Here is a 17814-nt window from a genome sequence, read left to right as displayed (position 1 = left end):
TATATATATATATAACCATTTTTCTCTTTTTTAAATGTTATTTTTATTTGTTTTTAATTTAATTTTTGGGGAACAAAAACTGGTTTTGGGGTATCTGACCACCCTCATTAAGTTCAGAACCTTGACTATAATCAAAAGTCAAAAGCCAAAAGTATTTATTTTATATATTTAAAATAACTTTTCTATATGAATATACTTTAAAATGCAATTTATTCCTGTGACGGCAAAGCTAAATTTTCAGCATCATTACTCCAGTCTTCAGTGTCACATCAACCTTCAGAAATAATTCTCATATGCTGATTTGCTGCTCAAGAAACATTTCTTATTATTACCATATTTGAATATAGTTGCGCTGCTTAGTATTTTAGTGTGATACATTTTATTTTAGGATTTGCTGATGAATAGAAAGTTCAAAAGAAACATTTATTTGAAAGACAAATCTTTTGTAATATATTTTTCTGGCACCTTAAAACAATTTTCAGTTGTTTCAAAATTAGTGTGTTTCTACATGTTACTTATTAGTTCTTCTTGTGTTTAGGTATTATAATGTCTATCTTACTTTCTCTTGCTTCACTTGATCACTGAATAGTCATTGTTGCCATGTAAATGTGTTGATGTAACCTATGTATTTCTGTAATGCCAAAAATCTGAAAAACTACGCTGCACGAACCCCAGAACGAAGTGTTCTTGCAGAACAGTCTTTGTGAAGCAGGTTTTGAGTTCTGAAGGTACCAATATGTTTTCACTGTACATTAAACTTGTAAAAAGACATTTCAGTTTCTCATGATTTGACCCCTTTCAACTCCTTAAACATATACCAGGGCCAAGCATGACTCATGAATCTAGCACTGCATTAGAAACACTCCTCCATGGCAACAGCACTTCAGAGATCCACCACTGAGCAGCTGTGCTCTGCCTGCTCCATCCTCATCATCATACACCACTGTTGTTTATCTATGAATGATCTTTTTTCCAGCTAATTTCTTTCATTTATTTTGCTTAGATCAAAGTACTGTATCTCGCGTATGCTGGGCTTTTTTATTTGAAAGAAGAGCAATTATTATAAGTACGCAATTGCCGCAAGGAACATCTCGATTCATCAAAGGACAGTTCACGAGGCCTTTTTTCGCAACAAACGTTACTTGTATTCAACCCTGCGAGCCGCCCACTCGTTCACTCTCACTCACATGCAAACATACATCCTCCTCGTTTTCACACGCTAACAGGTACCTCCCCTCAAGGGCTCGGGATTCCTTGAGTCCTGTATCCACAAAGTGTAATGTGTGTTTGGATGAACAGAGCCCTTTACAGATCACTGCAACGACAAGATAAAGACGCAATTTCCATCTCACCGCTCTGAAACAAACCCTCTGCATGCAGCTCTCAGAAGCGAGAGATTGAGCCACTAGCCTGCATTTAATTAGCTTCAAATAGACGTGCCTTTATCACTGGAGAGAAAAGAGAATTTCTGAGATGCTCGCTACTGGCGGAGTGTTTCCTGAGGAAATGGCCTGTGTTTGTGCTTTCCTTTACCCTTCATCTGCTGTGTGCTCTGCTTTTGTTCACGACTCATGCACACTGCGAGAGCAACGAAATGTCACAGAGCATTTGGAAACAGGTCATTGTGTATGCAGCAAAACCGACCTCGTATGACAAAGACAAACAAACAGCTGATCGCTGCTGATGCTTAATCAAAACTGTTTCTGACTTATATTTTCAGTGAATTCCATTTCAATTATATTAAAGCTAGCAGACATAAGCACTCAGATCTGAATAAAATGAGTAGTTAGTGGTACTCATAGGCTATGTTCACACTGCAAGAAAATGTGGCCCAATCCCCCAAATTTTCTTCAGTGTGAACAGCACAAATCACATGCAATCTGATCTTTTTGGCCTTGTTCAGACTGTCAGTCCAAATCTGATTTTTGTGCATATCCAATTGACTCGCAAGGAGTTTGACTGACATTCGATCTGACCATCCATAATGCAGAATCCATCATTTTTGTCCGACAAACAAACCAGACAGGAAAATAGGTAATGTCGGTGAACCTGAACTTGAAAAATGGTATGTATTGGCATCTTCCCGCGGTTCAAACAAGATACCTTCTGATGTTCATTCATGTTTATTTCATGCTGTAACTAGTAAAGAGGGAGAGATGATCGGTTCACGTGACGTTTGAACTGAGGTGCTACAGCGATCTGTCACGACACATTAAAGAGCCTCAAAATGGTAATTATTGTTTGAAATACTGTACAAAAATGACAACATTTGAAAATTTGACTGTTTCATACTGAAAGTAACCTGTTCTGTCTTGTCTGTCGGTGCATTGTCAGTTTCCTCTTTGCTCCGCAATGTATTTTTCATAGCATGAGAACATGATGTGTGGCACGAGAGCGGCATGGCTTGTCGGACATAGCAAAAGTAACGAAGGGGGGCGGGTCTTTGCAAAGGGTCAAATTTAGAAAGTGTGAACGGCAAAAAAATCACATGAAATCCAATTTTTACAAATCTGTTTCAAGCTACATTCATGGTGCTGAGATACAGCTGTCATGTCGTTTTGTGGTTACTAGGGATTTCTGGGCGATTTTGTAGGAAACTACTTCAAGAAATCAATCTATGAATAGCTTACTTATATAGTACTAAGTGCACATTGACCTGGGATATAAGAAAGTATTTTAACAACCAAAAAAGACACAGATCAGCCTAAAAGTCGGTTTCTTATTATCAAGAGCATAATTTTCAGATTACGAAATCCAAATTAAACATTAAAATGTTCTATATTTTACATGCTAAATCCCTCGGATAAGCAGAAAGGCCATTTTCATAGTATACAATGTCCCCTGAGAGCAAATAATTTGAAGATATTGTGGTTAAACAGCTGAGCTCTTTTAGAGTATATTATCTACACTGATATAATCCCTGCGAGGGAAAAATCTCCATGCTTAGATAAACAGCATGCAGTGACGGCACTTCTGAGATCATGTGATCTTGCATGCATGCTTGAGGTGCGAGCAGTAGATCATATCTGGGCATCTTCTCCTTAATCCCTGTAACCATTATGTGTGCCAGATCCTAATCAATACCCAGAGGGCTGGAGGAGAGCTGAAACTGACAGCTTTAACATTGAGAGATGTTGTGAGATGCAAACCAACAGCTTGGATGAATTATAAGCAGCAGTCTCGGTCGCAGTGCTGCTGTTATCCGGGTCTCTTGGCAAATGTTGTGAAATGTGCCTTGAAGAGAGAGCCAGACCGAATATGGTGCCCCCTGTCCCCAGAGGCAGGCGATGTCCAGATGGCTCGCTCACTCTCTCTTTCCCTCCTTTTCTCCCGTCTCTCTCTATCTCGCTCCCTAAAACGAGCCAAGCAGTAGAGCGCGTGTGCACTAAACGAATCTACCCTTACTGCCCTCATTACACCTCTTCAGAAAGTTAATAAACAGAAATATAATGTGATCTGCAAGCAATTCACGGTATGTGTTTGGCACCCGTAGACGCAAAAGACTTTGTGAACTGGAAAGCAGCTTGTTATTGGACTTAAAGAGGGCAGCGTGACAAATAGAAATACAGGACAAGTGTGTTGTAGCCATTTTATGGAATTAAGATATATGAGGATTGATGTTAATCATAATAATTATTTATAAAGACCAAAGAGGTCTGTATAAGGCGTTTGCTTTCATCTCAGTGGCAGTTGCTCAAATTGTGCATGATATCTGTGCACATTTGACCACTTTTTGAAACCAGTCACTTGAGCTGTAAATGTCATGTGACTAGTCACATAATGACATCAATTCATTAGCAAACCCTTCCTGAGATGTGAAATTAAAAACAGTCAACGGGTAAAAAAAAATAATTCCATTACATGGTTTAAAGATCCCTCAAAAAACAAATTATGCACTGGTAAAAAGTCTGTCTTAATATAATGAAATATTTGCAATGTAATTGTTCTTTCAATCATGTTAATAGAATGTTCATTCAAAGTTATGTGATCTTTAATAACATTCTCAAAATGTTAGCACAAAAATGTTAAATACATTGTTTCTAAAACCTGTTTCTCTGAAACATTTTAGTCGGAAATTCTTCTACTGTTTTTAAACGTTACTACTTGTTTCAGAACATTCAGTGACCATTCAAAAGTAATGTTCAAATAACATTTGCAAAAATTGATTTTTCATTAATCTTGCAAACGTTAAATGAAAATTAAACAGAACTTTATGTTTTCTGTAATGTTCACAAGAAAAAAAAAATTTTTCAACAATTTTAAAACGTGTACATTTTGAATTTTCAGAGAACATTCAGAAATAACATTTTCATACCTTAATTAGCAAAATGATATTTTTGTTAACTGTGCAGATGGTGTAGTCATGACATCCACCAGCAGGGGCAAACTGGACCATGCTGAACAACCAAACCTCGATCCCTTAGGGACACGTCTACATTTGAAATAACTCACACAATAGGTATGTATCTAATAGAGGAAGCGTTTCTAACCCTTGAGCAGGAGTTGTCATTTTGTTAAAGTGTGTTAACGAGAGGCGATCCGGCGCTACAGTTTGTTATATTTCATGTTTTGTTGAGTTGTCATTGCGGTTGCAGTATTCTCTCCCACACAGCTATTAGACGTGCTCTCCTCCTCCCTTTTGCTTCCCCACAGCTCACTACCCGTTCTAGTGAAATGACAAAACCAAATGCAAACAAACTCCTGATATACATCCACTCATATTCAGCTCAGTTGTGGTTTATGTTACAGTGGGTTATAAACCTGAACTTTTCATGTACAAAGCAAATACATTACCAACAAGCTGATACTCCAATACATTTATCCACTGATCATGTATTACCCAAAATTAAATATGTATTATATTCAAATTTGACGTCACCAACAAGACATCTGTGACACCCATGACTATACACAAACACACACACACACACACACACATTTTTGTTGTGGCAGGATGTGGCAATTTTGGTTTATCAAACACTGAAGTGTGGAGGAGGTGAATTTAAGTAGTGAATTTTAGTTTCCTTTGGAGCTTAATTTGGATTTTCAAAAACACTCAAAACTGTTTTCCCCCTCCTTTTTCAATTTACTTCATTAAAGTGTGCTAATGATCAAGATTCTTCCATTTAATTTCACTGCAATTTCTGTGCCAGCCATTCAAATTTGTCCAACAGAAGTTTACTTAATCCATTTGCATTGGGACTATATGAATAATTTATGTGGGCGTTAATGTAGCATTTGCTGAAAGTGAGTGAGGGATTTCTTGTTCCCAGCATGCCTTGGATAGGACTGTATGGGGAGAGTAGGCCTAAATATTGAAATTAAATGTTATTTTATGTGTTTTTTTGAGCGGGGGACTTGTTGTAGATTAATGTTCTGCTATGTTGGGATTTAGAAAAGTTTTTATGGTTATTATCATTACAGTGGAAAGTGGATCTTGTACTTAGATTGACAAAAAATGCTTATAATACAAAAGTGTTGCAGTCTATGTTGCTTTACTAAAGAAAACAGCAATTTTGCAGATTCCGGTGGAGTGATTGGTTTTCTCTTTCTTGTTTTTACATAAACACCATGCATGACATGGTAAAATATTTGCATTAAGCATGCATGCGCTATTGCAGTAGTAACTGCGGGAAATTTAGTTCTGTTATTTTGATATCTAACTGTTTGTTCAATTGTAGTTAAAGGAATAAGTGACCCTAAAATAGAAATTTGTTGAACATTTATTTACCCTCAGGCTGATGAGTTGATGAGTTTGTTTCTTCATCGGAACTTGCTCGCCAATGGATCCTCTGCAGTGAATGGGTGCCGTCAGAATGAGAGTCAGAATTTGTAAGAAACAAATCCATCATTAAAGCGTTTTTAACTTAAAAAATTCCTCTATCCATAATATTGCTTTCTCCAATGTAAAAGTTGTCTCATATGAATCAGGAGAGATATGCACAGATTTGCAAGCAAGAACAGCCCAAAATTCTGAACACAAAATTTTGATGTGAGAGGACAACAGGTGACGGACTTTTTCAATGAAGGAAACATTATTGTAATTGTTGTCTATGGATTATGGACTGGTATTTTGGACAGAAGTGACAGTTTAAAGGTAAAACGCCTTAATGATGGATTTGTTTCTTACAAATAAGCATCTTTTCACTTCACACTCCATTAATTGATGGACTGGAGTCATATGGATTACTTGTGGATTATTGTGATGCTTTTATCAGCTGTTTGGACACTCATTCTGACGGCACCCATTCACTGCATATGATCCATTGGTGAGCAAGTGATGTAATGCTACATTTTTCCAAATCTGTTCTGATGAGGAAACAAACTTATCTTCATCTTGGATGGCCTGAGGATGAGCAAATTTGTAAGACATTTTCATTTTTGGGTGATGGTCTCAGAGGACTTGAGGTTTAATATTACAGTAATTTGTTTATTTCTGTGTTGCTATGAATGTTTTGAATGTTGTACAACTGTCCACAACTGAATTAACCAAAAAAAATATTTATTTGAGACTTTTTAAACCATTTTTTTCTCTTGACCGTAAAATAAATAAATGTAAGAAAAGCGTAGAAAATAGCAATTCCACAGCCTTAATTTTAAAGCAGACACAAAGTGAAATTACTGCAAAACTTTCAGAAGATCCCAGAATACCTCTAAGCGCTCACTTAACTGAGACAGAATCAAATGTGACCAAGCAATTAGCACCTGTCTTTCACGCTCATCTGATGAGAATTGTACCCACGTCTGCTACCATGACATCAATCCAGACTTGTGTGGAGGAGAAAATGAGCTGAATCATATCTTCAACAGATGTGACTCTCTTGTGCAGCTGTTCTTGTTGAGTTTGATGAAGGTGCCCCAACTCTGGAGAGCACTGTTTCATTTCCATTTCCAGGGCTCCCCGGCACCTGCGAGGATTTGAGATCAGTTCGTCTCACTTCACGCATCAGGAGGACCTTTGAGAGGTTGGTCCTTAAACAGCTCTGACCCGGTCCCACTGCAGGCACACAGGTGTGGATGATGCCCTCATCTGCTTTCTCAACAGGTGCTGCTTCCACCTGGCTATGTCTGGCACTACTGTCAGGACTGATCTTTGACTTCTGTAGAGCCTTCAACACCTTTCTACCTCACCAACTGCAGAACAAGCTCAAGGCAATACAAGTAGATCCCCATAGTCTCCTACAACACTCAGGGCTGGTGATGAGTTAATGGGCCTGTCATCCAGTGCGATCTCATTTGGATTTGTACTAGGTATTAGTATGTGAAGCATACACATATATATTTTTGTATGTTTGACTGAAAATTACAATTTTAACATATTGGCATCATGTAAAGTGTAAACTTTTGAATGTGTATAAGTTTATATATTTACAAACTAGAAATGAATTCTCTGGTTCAGTACTCATATAGTAAGGCATTCATTTATCAGTAAATGATGGAGAAACTTTGTTCCATCTTTTTATTGACAAATCTATTTATGAATGAAATACAGACAGAATGAATACAATCAAAGCCATTTATCATCAAAGTACAACACATGAGATATTGGGGAAACAGTAAAATGTAACTTGTTTCATATACTGATATGATATGATACTGATATGTGTCATTGCTGTCTATCAGTCGTCTATCTATCTGTCTGTCTGTCTATCTATCTATCTATCTATCTATTGTCTGTCTGTCTGTCTGTCTGTCTATGTATCTGTCTGTCTGTCTGCCTGCCTATGTATCTGTCTGCCTGCCTGTCTGTCTATGTATCTGTCTGTCTGTCTGTCTATGTATCAGTCCGTCCATCTAGGGCTTCTTCTATTCAACACTTTGAGAGTGAAACTTAAGAAACAACATTTATCTGATCTGGTCTCGCACATAATTTTCATTAATTTCATGCTTTAACATTTACTACGGCAAGCCATTGAGTCTTTAAAAGAACACATGGTGTCACAAATGTCAAAAATTCTTTCCATCTATTAATGAGAGTCAGTCTGAGTAATTTGCTATGAAATATCAGGGTTCTGCTTGGGTTGCTACATCTGCTAATGTGATTCATTTGTTTTATCTCCCCTGCTGTGAGGAAAAAAACGTTAGCAGAACAACCAAATCTTTCAGTCTTTAATAAAAGCGCTATTGGTAATTTTAATCCAGCATTTTATTGATATTGTTTCCATTTTCGTCTTCTCTTTCCTTCCCAGTGTTTTGAATAAGAAAAAACTGTTGTTCTTTGTTACTTCTTTAACAATCTCCCGCTGCATCCCTAAAAATCTCTTTCATTGAAATTCAGTCTGCATGAGAATAACAACCTGTAGCCTGGCCTACTCAAAATTATATGAATCAAGAAACTATGTCACATTCAGACTCTAGAGAAAAGTAATCGTGCAAGTGGGCTAATGTACATTCAGCCGGTCATTATCACAAAATAAAGCCAGACAGGATGATCAGGTCCTGTACCACTTTGAAAGGGTTTATTTTGTGATAATGACCATCTGAATGTACATTAGCCTACTTGCACGATTACTTAAAGAAAGAACTGGATGTGAAATATTGATTTGAGTTGAAATTACTTTATTACATGACAAGAAAAAGACCACAGAGACATACCGCAGTCAAGTACAGAGTTTATTTTTAACTAATATGAAATGGAGGAGAAGAATATAAATGAACCATTCATGCAGTATATGAAAACTGTGTTGTTAATGAATAGTTGATATCATGCAGAGAGCTATATGACTCTTCTGTATGTGCAGCATGGGTAAGTCATCCATCCCCCTGCAGTTAATATACATATTGTGGCTCTCTTTAAGGATTGACTGAAACAGATTATCATATCATGGTTAGAGCCCAGAGCCATTGTCAAATTGATATTTGAAATCATATATAAAATTGAAATATATCTTTCAGTAACTCTAAAACACTGCCATAAGAAGCTTCGTGAGAGATAGATGACTCATGTTGTCTCTGGCCATTTTTGCATTATTAGAACATTTCCTGAGGCTTAAACTGTATATTTTTACTGTAATTTAATGTTATTTATTAATTGCATGATTACACATTTTCATTAAGATATATTGTAAAGTTAAAATCCCTTCTATGCATAATATGCAGAGACAGCAATAAGTACGGCTTTGCTATATTTAAACATTGATTGTTTTATCTCGACCAGCAACAGTGACTCAACCAATAGCGTGAGTTTGGAGGCGGGACTATCTGTTTGTTTGTCCAATGGCATACAGAGGGGGAGTGTTCAGGTAACCTGTTTGACTTTTTTTTTTTTCATTTCATTTTGGTGCAGTGTTGCCAAGTCCATGTTTTAGTGTGGAATTGGGCTACTTTTATACTGTTGCTGTGGGTAGTCCGCGGGATAAAATAATCTCCCCATGCAATTTGATTTTGACGGAGGGGACCCCCAACTGAGGGGAAAACCGCAGGAAAAAAAATGCAAATGGACTAGTTTTGGACTAGTTGTGAAGAGCAATTGGACTGGTTTTATTTCACAGACCTGGAAACCCTGTTTTGGTGGAGTTATTGTCACAGAAATTATGCTCTCCACCAGGTTAATAGACTATTGGGAAAAAATATATAATGGCAACACTTTGTTTACATTAGTTAACATGAATTAACAGTGAAAAATAGCCTATATCCACAATTACATTAACAAACATTAATATATGCTGTAAAAATTTACTCATTAACTAATATTAACAAATCAGATTATATTGTGAATTATCACAAAAGAGATGAATTGGACCCGGCTGACATACAGACTTAGTCAAGATTTAGCTCCAGAGCCGCACAGTGACCACAGCACCATTTCTGAGCTCAGTGTCACTGCAGAAAGTGGCCAGGGTAATTGGAGCAGAAGGTGAGATGGTGTTTGAACTGATGAGAGGGTGGAAGAGAGAGACAGAGAGGGGCCAGTGAGGCAGTGAAAGACTAGAGTTGTGAGCTTTCTCTATAATTAAGGCCGCAGGGAGCTGCTTCCTGTACCAGGGGAAGTGACAAAGCCAGAAACCATTCAATTCTCACATCAGTACCTGTGATGGGTCATTTGATTATCTAAACCACACCAAATTGGTCATGCACACTCGCACTCACTGAGTGCACCAGATTATGATTGCGTGTGGGAGAATGTTTCATATGTGTATGTGCTTGAAGGGGATTATAATTTATCATTTATTTTTTGGTCATTATAAATTGTGTCATACACCATGGTTTATGTACAATGGAGAAATCTGAGTGGAAAATAGCATGGTCCGGATCACAAATCTCTTTTGTTGGGGTTTGTAAATCTCAATATTTGATAGCAATTTTAGTTGCAGTTTGTGCAAACATTGTGATTTCTATTCTGTACCACCATAAACAAACAACAGGATTATCAATTTACTGTAAAGAATTATTTTTTTTTTTAAGAAAATATTTCATTTTTTTCTACTTCAAAATATCATGTTTTATTCCATGTGTTACTTGCCATTTATGGAAGCTTGATTCTGCCAAGGAATGAAAAAATAAAAAAAGTATTTGTGACTATTTATCTCGCATTTCAGCCTTTTTTCTCAGAACTAAAGATAAACTCAGAATTAAGTCAGAATTGTGAGATATAAACGTAGAATTCTGATTTTCTTTGTCTTTTCATCTTGCAATTCTGACTTTTTTTTCACAGAATTGCAAGATAAAAACTCAGAAAGAACTATTAGGTAAAATGTTGCAATTACCAATTAACAAACTTCCATAGCCATTTTTATAGCCAGTAACTGTTTGTGAAATTTACCAGCAATTTCTGAGTGAAAATTGTTTTAACACCAAACTGTTTCCAGTATACAGGCAAATAGCTCTTCCACATAAAAAAAAAAAAAAAAACTCAGAAAACGGGTTGTTTAGTCACGTTCAAACAGTACGCCAAATAAAAACGAAAACTCGTGGTATTGATACGCAAAAACGGACTTTGGAGTGTATATGCTACGCGACGGCTAGGATTAGGGTTGTGGGGTAGATGCGTATCATCTGTACGTGAAAACTGCGTAGCATATGCACGGCAACAAATTTCGTATCATATGCACGCGAAAACTGCATATTATATGCACGCCAAACACGTGCGTAGCATATACACGCCAAATTCCATTTTTGCGTATCAATACCACGAGTTTTCGTTTTTATTTGGCATGCTATTTATACGCATTTTCATGAGACCGGGCTCGTGCCGTCATGTTTAATGAGCTTATATGACAAGTATTGGTAGACCATTAACTTCAAGAATATTTTTGGAAACTGGAGCAATTTATACAGTGTTAATGGAAAGATAATGCCATGCTGCATCAAGAGATCAGATTCTGTTATGATATACTTATTTATATTTTATATTACTGTCAGTTATTTCATTTTATTGACTATCAGACTGTTGTGATATCACTCCATCAAAGTTTTTGTTCTTGGTGGGAAAAAAGTATTGTAAACGACAAAAACCCACATTTTGATACTCTTTTATTTGGTGTCGTTACAATCAGTGGAAGAGCTGGTAGAGCGCAATCATCTGCTCTTGGTTTGGGCTACACTGATTGTGTTCCATCGATTTTCGGAGGCTGTATCAGACTGTTTGATACTGATTGCGAGATGTATCTTATTGTGAGATATGAATGGTTCACTGAATTCCCAGGACATGTAGTGAAAGAGAATTTGATAGAGGAGAAAGAGATCAAAGAAGACCAAAAAACGAACAGAACACATGGTCCTAATAAAGTAATAGTGTAACAAGCTATTTGTTCCTTTTGCCAACCGGTCTGGCATGAAAAGGACAAGGTCCTAAATTAATGAATGAACCACTGAGGTGACACTAATGAACTCTTAACTTAGGTTGTAAACGAGAGAAAATAGAGAGCCTTTTAAGGATCTACTTTTATTAGCCTTAGAGAATCAAATGGAGGTTTTAATCTAATACAGAGCGGCACACTGGAGATGCACTTAAGCACAAAGAGAAGGCAGACACTTCTTTTTCTTTACATAAATTGCACAAAGGCTTTCTGTGTTTAACATACACCCTCCTGTTTTATATTCTACAGCTTGGGGCTTGTTTTCCTAATTTTTCTCCTGTGTGCGTTGAAAAACCAACCTTGAAACCAAGCGTGTTGGTTCGCAATTAAAGAGAAACAATATGTGGTGATCTTCTTCCTATTATTTTCAACAAACATTCAAGCTAATTGCTCTAGAGGTTTAAAAGCACGGCTGCTCAAACAGGAGAGTTTCCAAGTGCTCTTGTTAAGACTCAGTGCATGGAAGAGAGTTGATTTTGTGACGGCATATATGTTCATTGAAAATTTAGCCATGCACTCTTGGCTCAGACTCACATGCCTGAAACCTCCTTTCTGATTTGGCACCAACTCTGAGAGCAGAGAGAGTCATTAACAGTCTTACTAATGCCGTGAGCCTGAAAAATTATTTGTGCACAAAGAAACCACTCTGTACATTACACAGGAAGTGAAACAGCTTACAGAGCAGAATTTAATCACCTCAAAGAGTTAAGAATTTAACATAGTCTGTGTTGGGGATTGTTGCATTTAAAATTTTTACATTAAAAATGGCTTTGTACTTTATACTATATTGAATACTTTTTTCGATAAATAAAAGTAGCTAATTATGTTACACTGTAATTATAATACATTGCTACTTTTCATAAAAACTAACAATATAAAAATGTGACAAAAAGTGACACCACAAAAATGACTAATGTAACATAAATTTGATACTGTTAACATATTACTTCTTTTAAATTTCTGTTTATAAAATTATATATATTTTTTAATTAAATTGTTACTATTTATGTTGTTTCTACAGTATCTCTACTGATGACCATTTAAGGGTAGATAACGAATTGAACATTTTTTAATTTATTGCATTTAATGATTGCTGCATCTAAAAATTTTACAGTAAAAATGGCATTTTCAGTTGACTTTTCCAATTTTTGCTACTTTTTACGGTAATCCAAATAAAAGTAGCTAATTATAATACATTGCTACTTTTCATAAAACTATCAATGTAAATAATTTGACAAAAAGTGACACCACAAAAACGACTAATCTAACATAAATTTGAAAACACATTACTTCTTTTAAATTACTCTTTATAAAATTGTATATATATTTTTTTTTATTAAATTGTTACTATTTATGTTGTGTCTAAAATATCTCCGATGACCATTTAGTTAGCAAAATGAAAATATTTCAATTTATTGTACTTAATGATTACTGCATCTGAAATTTTTACAGTAAAATGGCATTTTCAGTTTACTTTTTCCACTTTTTGCTACTTTTTCGATAATCCAAATAAAAGTCGATAATTATAATACATTGTTAATTTTCATAAACACTAACAATGTAAAAATGTGACATAAAATGACTAAAGTAACATAACATTTTTTAACACATTACTGCTTTTAAAATAGGCTACTCTTTATAAAATTATATAAAGTTAATAAAGTTTATAAAGTTAATTTTAGTCTATTTTCTATTTTAGTTAAACAGATAAAAATAAAGGCTTTTGCAAGCAACCAACTGAATATATATACAAAATTGACTTATTTTCCCTTTGAAAATGAAATATTTGTTCCTGTCTGCAGTCTTTGACATCACAGCTCAGGAGAGCCCCTAGTGACGGATTTGAAACTGTAGCCAGTTAACATTTTCATGATGCATTTGGTCTGTTTCTCACACAAATCTATTTTATATAGCACACAAGTCATAGACCCCTTTTATGATATTTGTATAGTGCTTTTGGGTCATTTTTAAGCTTGAAAGCTCCATTCATTGTAATCTTATGTAAAAGAGCAACCAAGTACATTATTAAAGTTTCTCCTTTTGTTTCCCACAGAAAAAAGAAAGCCATACGGGTTTGAAGTGACAAGAGGGTGAGTAAATAATGACAGAATTTTCATTTCGGGTGAACTATTCGTTTAAAACTTTATATGCCTGCACCCTTCGCTTTCCCATTCCCCCCTGAGGAGTGGAAAAGTTGGAGCCGTTCTCTCATTGAAATGCATTTAGTTCGGCTCAGTAACGCAGAGGCAGCAGCCAGCAGGCGGAAGAGCAGAGGAATAATTTACGCTCTGAAACAGACAGGCGGGCTCACAGAGCCCAGATGAGAGGGGCGAATGTGGAATCATTACATATACTGCATCACAACACACTTAACAAACAATACCAACCCCAGGGTTGCTGGTCTGTGTGACAGACAGACAGACAGACAGACAGACAGCCTAAAAACCAATCAAAACCAGCCCAATGGCAAAACCTAAAATATGCCACAAGTTCCTATTTTACTCCTGCAGATTCTCAGATCCTTTCATTTGTAGGGTTATAATGTATAATGTAAGCAGCAGCATTAAACATTTGCAAACTTAAAAGAGCATTAAGCTCACAACCATCATTGAAAGACGCAATGTATTATTTACAGCCTAACATACATTTTAGCTGAGGCAGGGCAGGCTTTAGGGGGTTACTTTGGATAATATAAATGCATACAGTGTCATGCTGCTTTTACATCATATTATATATATTACGCCCGTATACTTACCATATTTCTGCTGACACATTACTCCACCTGTAAATCCACTATACTGAAATTGCAGTTGGCTTGTGTGTGTCATAAAAAATACACTATATGTGTCGTCACCTTTGTTTCTTGCACTGCTTTTATAGATAGTATCTTCAGAGCCACAGCAAAGAAAACATATTTTACCTGAGCTGTGAATGTGTGTTTGCAGTCGATTGAATGTGATAAAATAAAAATACTGTGCAGTGGAAAATAATGGCAAGAAATGTCTTTCTATTGAATTGTCCTGGCAGGCTGCATGAAAAAACAGCATGCAACACAATGAATGTTGGAAGAAATTAATCTTAGAAGTTCTATTTCGTGAACTAGAAACATTTAGTACAACCAGTATGAATCTTACATCCGTATCTTTTTAGAGAATCAGTAACATACAACACGGTCTGTATAGTGCGATTCACGAAGAAGTGATTCTTATGGGCTGGTTCTTTTTAGTAAATCAGGCTGATTCTATAATGACTCTTATGAGACAGTTTTTCAATGAATTGTTCAAACAGAAGAATTACTGGTTTGAATCAGACTTTATTCAAAATAAATCGGAATGTTCCACTGCAATGACATTTTAGAGAATTCTGTGCTTCCAACTGTGTTGCAACAGTTTCCAGGAGGGTCCATTTTTGTTCCCGCATGACAAAGCAAGGTCCATGTAGAAATGATTTATTGAGTCTAGTGTGGAAGAACTAGACTGGACTGCACAAAACGAAGTCACCAATCGGACACACATACTAAAAGCATACAGTTCTCTAGAATATCACGGTGTGGTAGCATTCATTTTTTTCATCACTAAAAAATAAACAGAAATAGCCAAACCTGTCAATTAGAAAAGAGTTTTAGAAATAGTTTGTGCCATACAGTACATCATCTATCTTGCCTGTTTTGACTTGCAGAAGATTGTCTGTTGATTAGTCAAAAACCTTTCAAATCTAATGTGAAAAACAAAAACCAACCCATAGCAACAGTATAAAAGCAGACCAATTTTGTAGGAAAAATGACATGGCAACCTTGACTAAGCACTAAAAAACGCACCTAAAATGAATTATACAACCAGTTACTTATGAGAAAGCCCTGATCACTGGAATAAAACATTCTGGTCTGCGTAGTGGTAAAGGGTGCAATTCTACTAGACTGTAGAGCACTTCTTATTTATTGGTAAACACTCTGGGCCTCTAATTGACAGTTTAATGATGGACTGGCATTGCCTGGCTCATATTAAACAAGTGTTAATTATTGCACACTTAGGCTGTCAACACAAATGCCCTGAAGGTCTGTTCCTCACACAAAGCTATTTTATGACTTCAGAAGACTTATATAACACACGGGTAGGAAATACTGTTGGAATATGAAATATTATTGTACTCCTTTTATGGTGTTCTTTTGTTCATTTTAGAGCTTGATGGTCAATGCATGCAAAAGTCATACGGGTTTGGAATGATATGAGGGTGAGTAAATGATGTAGGATGAAGTAGATTATGAAACAATCTGTAGCTTTATGTTGTTTTGCAAACATCTGCCCATTTATGGCCTAATTACCTGAAGGACTAGGAACATACTGAACTGTGTGCCAGAACAGAAATTATAAAACAAGACTGTAATTGATTTAGATATTCAGCATGTTCCACGTTTGGATCATATCACTGATATTGAGCCAAATTTCTTATATTTGAGCAATGATAACTCTTGCCAATATGATCTATGTCCTTGGTCTTTAGTGTTTATTAAATGTTTATTAAATGTATTGCAGGACATTCTCTCTGGAGAGGCAACAGTGGCAGTGCCTCTTCAGAAAGATTTGGATGTGAAAATAATCCACAAAATAAGACAAAAAAGTGTGAGATCAAATAATGTAATCGCTCATTTTTATCAGTATCCAACAGTGATGAATTTTCAGCACCATTTCTTTTGCATCCATTGAGCTCACTGTGTCTCACTGAGATCTTGTATCAATCGTGAGAGTGGAAACTTAATTAAAATGTAAACAATTCACCTACTCCTACAACATTGTCAAGTCACATTTCACCCAAGAATCAAATGGAAAAAAGATAAGAACTCATATTTTGCATAAAGAAAATGTAATCTTGTAAATTTGTTTGTTGCAGTATTTTTCAGACTATTAAGCACATTTAATCTCCTAGTTCTCATTAGTGTAATGTGTCTAGCATTGCCTTTGTCATTATTTTTAATGAGGATTCTCGTTATTATAATACTGTCTTTTTAATTTTATTTATTTATTTGTTATTTTTTAGTTTATTTATTTATTGTTTAGCAGTATTTTTATCATTATTTTTTTTATTGTAGGCAATACAACAAATACTATGATGTATAAATACTACATACATATGCATTCATGTTTATATTCATATTTTTACATTAATGTGGAGAAGGTAACATTCAAAATAATTGCATGAAAAAATAATGTCAAAAAGAAAATTATAAAGATGGCTATTTATGCAAAGTATAATATAATAATTTCTTATTTTTAAAAAACCCCACACAATTGATCTGTACTCAACTTTTTTCTCTTGTTACCTTATAAACAGTAAAGAAAATGGACTGTATTAAATGATATGCTACTTTACGTCAAACTGTGAGTTAGATGGTACATTAAAACTAGCTTGTTATTGGACATCAGTGTAGTAGCTGGCAGGCTAATATCCCAGCCGTAATCAGGCAGTTTGGATTGAAGCGTTTGCTCAGAAATATATTTTATGAACCTATTCCACAGGACAAGGGAGTGATAAATAATGTGAATTTTGGCACAAGGACTCAATATCTGTGGTCTGAAGTCAAAGGGAAGGTTTCCTCTGAAGTTCCATTTTCTGTGTAGCGTCAGTGCCAGGTGATTCACATGGTTGGCCGAGATCACACATTGCGATCTCTACATCATTAGCATACACTAATTAACGAGGAAAATAAACACGGCAGCCTAATTATGCGGAGGAATGAGACACAAACAAAGGAAAGAAGACTAATTACAGACCATCGTTATCAAACCTGTCTATTGGTTGGGGTCAAAGATGCTGGTATATAAAGGGAGCACTGCTTTTCTTTGTAGGTTATGTAGATATTTTCCTGCCAGCAAGGCTGTTTATCTATCAATCAAATGCGTCTCTAAATTAGGCCATGACAGCTAAAATTTAGTTCAACTGTACATCATAAGCTTCTACTGGGAGTCATTCTTTGTATCTGATATAAACAGAGAGACAACCAGAGAAACTGACAAAGATA

Source organism: Sinocyclocheilus anshuiensis, unplaced genomic scaffold, assembly GCF_001515605.1.
Source record: "Sinocyclocheilus anshuiensis isolate Anshui unplaced genomic scaffold, SAMN03320099.WGS_v1.1 scaffold71, whole genome shotgun sequence".
In the NCBI taxonomy this organism is placed as follows: Eukaryota; Metazoa; Chordata; class Actinopteri; order Cypriniformes; family Cyprinidae; genus Sinocyclocheilus; species Sinocyclocheilus anshuiensis.
The sequence above is the reverse complement of the archived record's forward strand: the minus strand, read 5'-3'. Positions refer to the sequence as shown.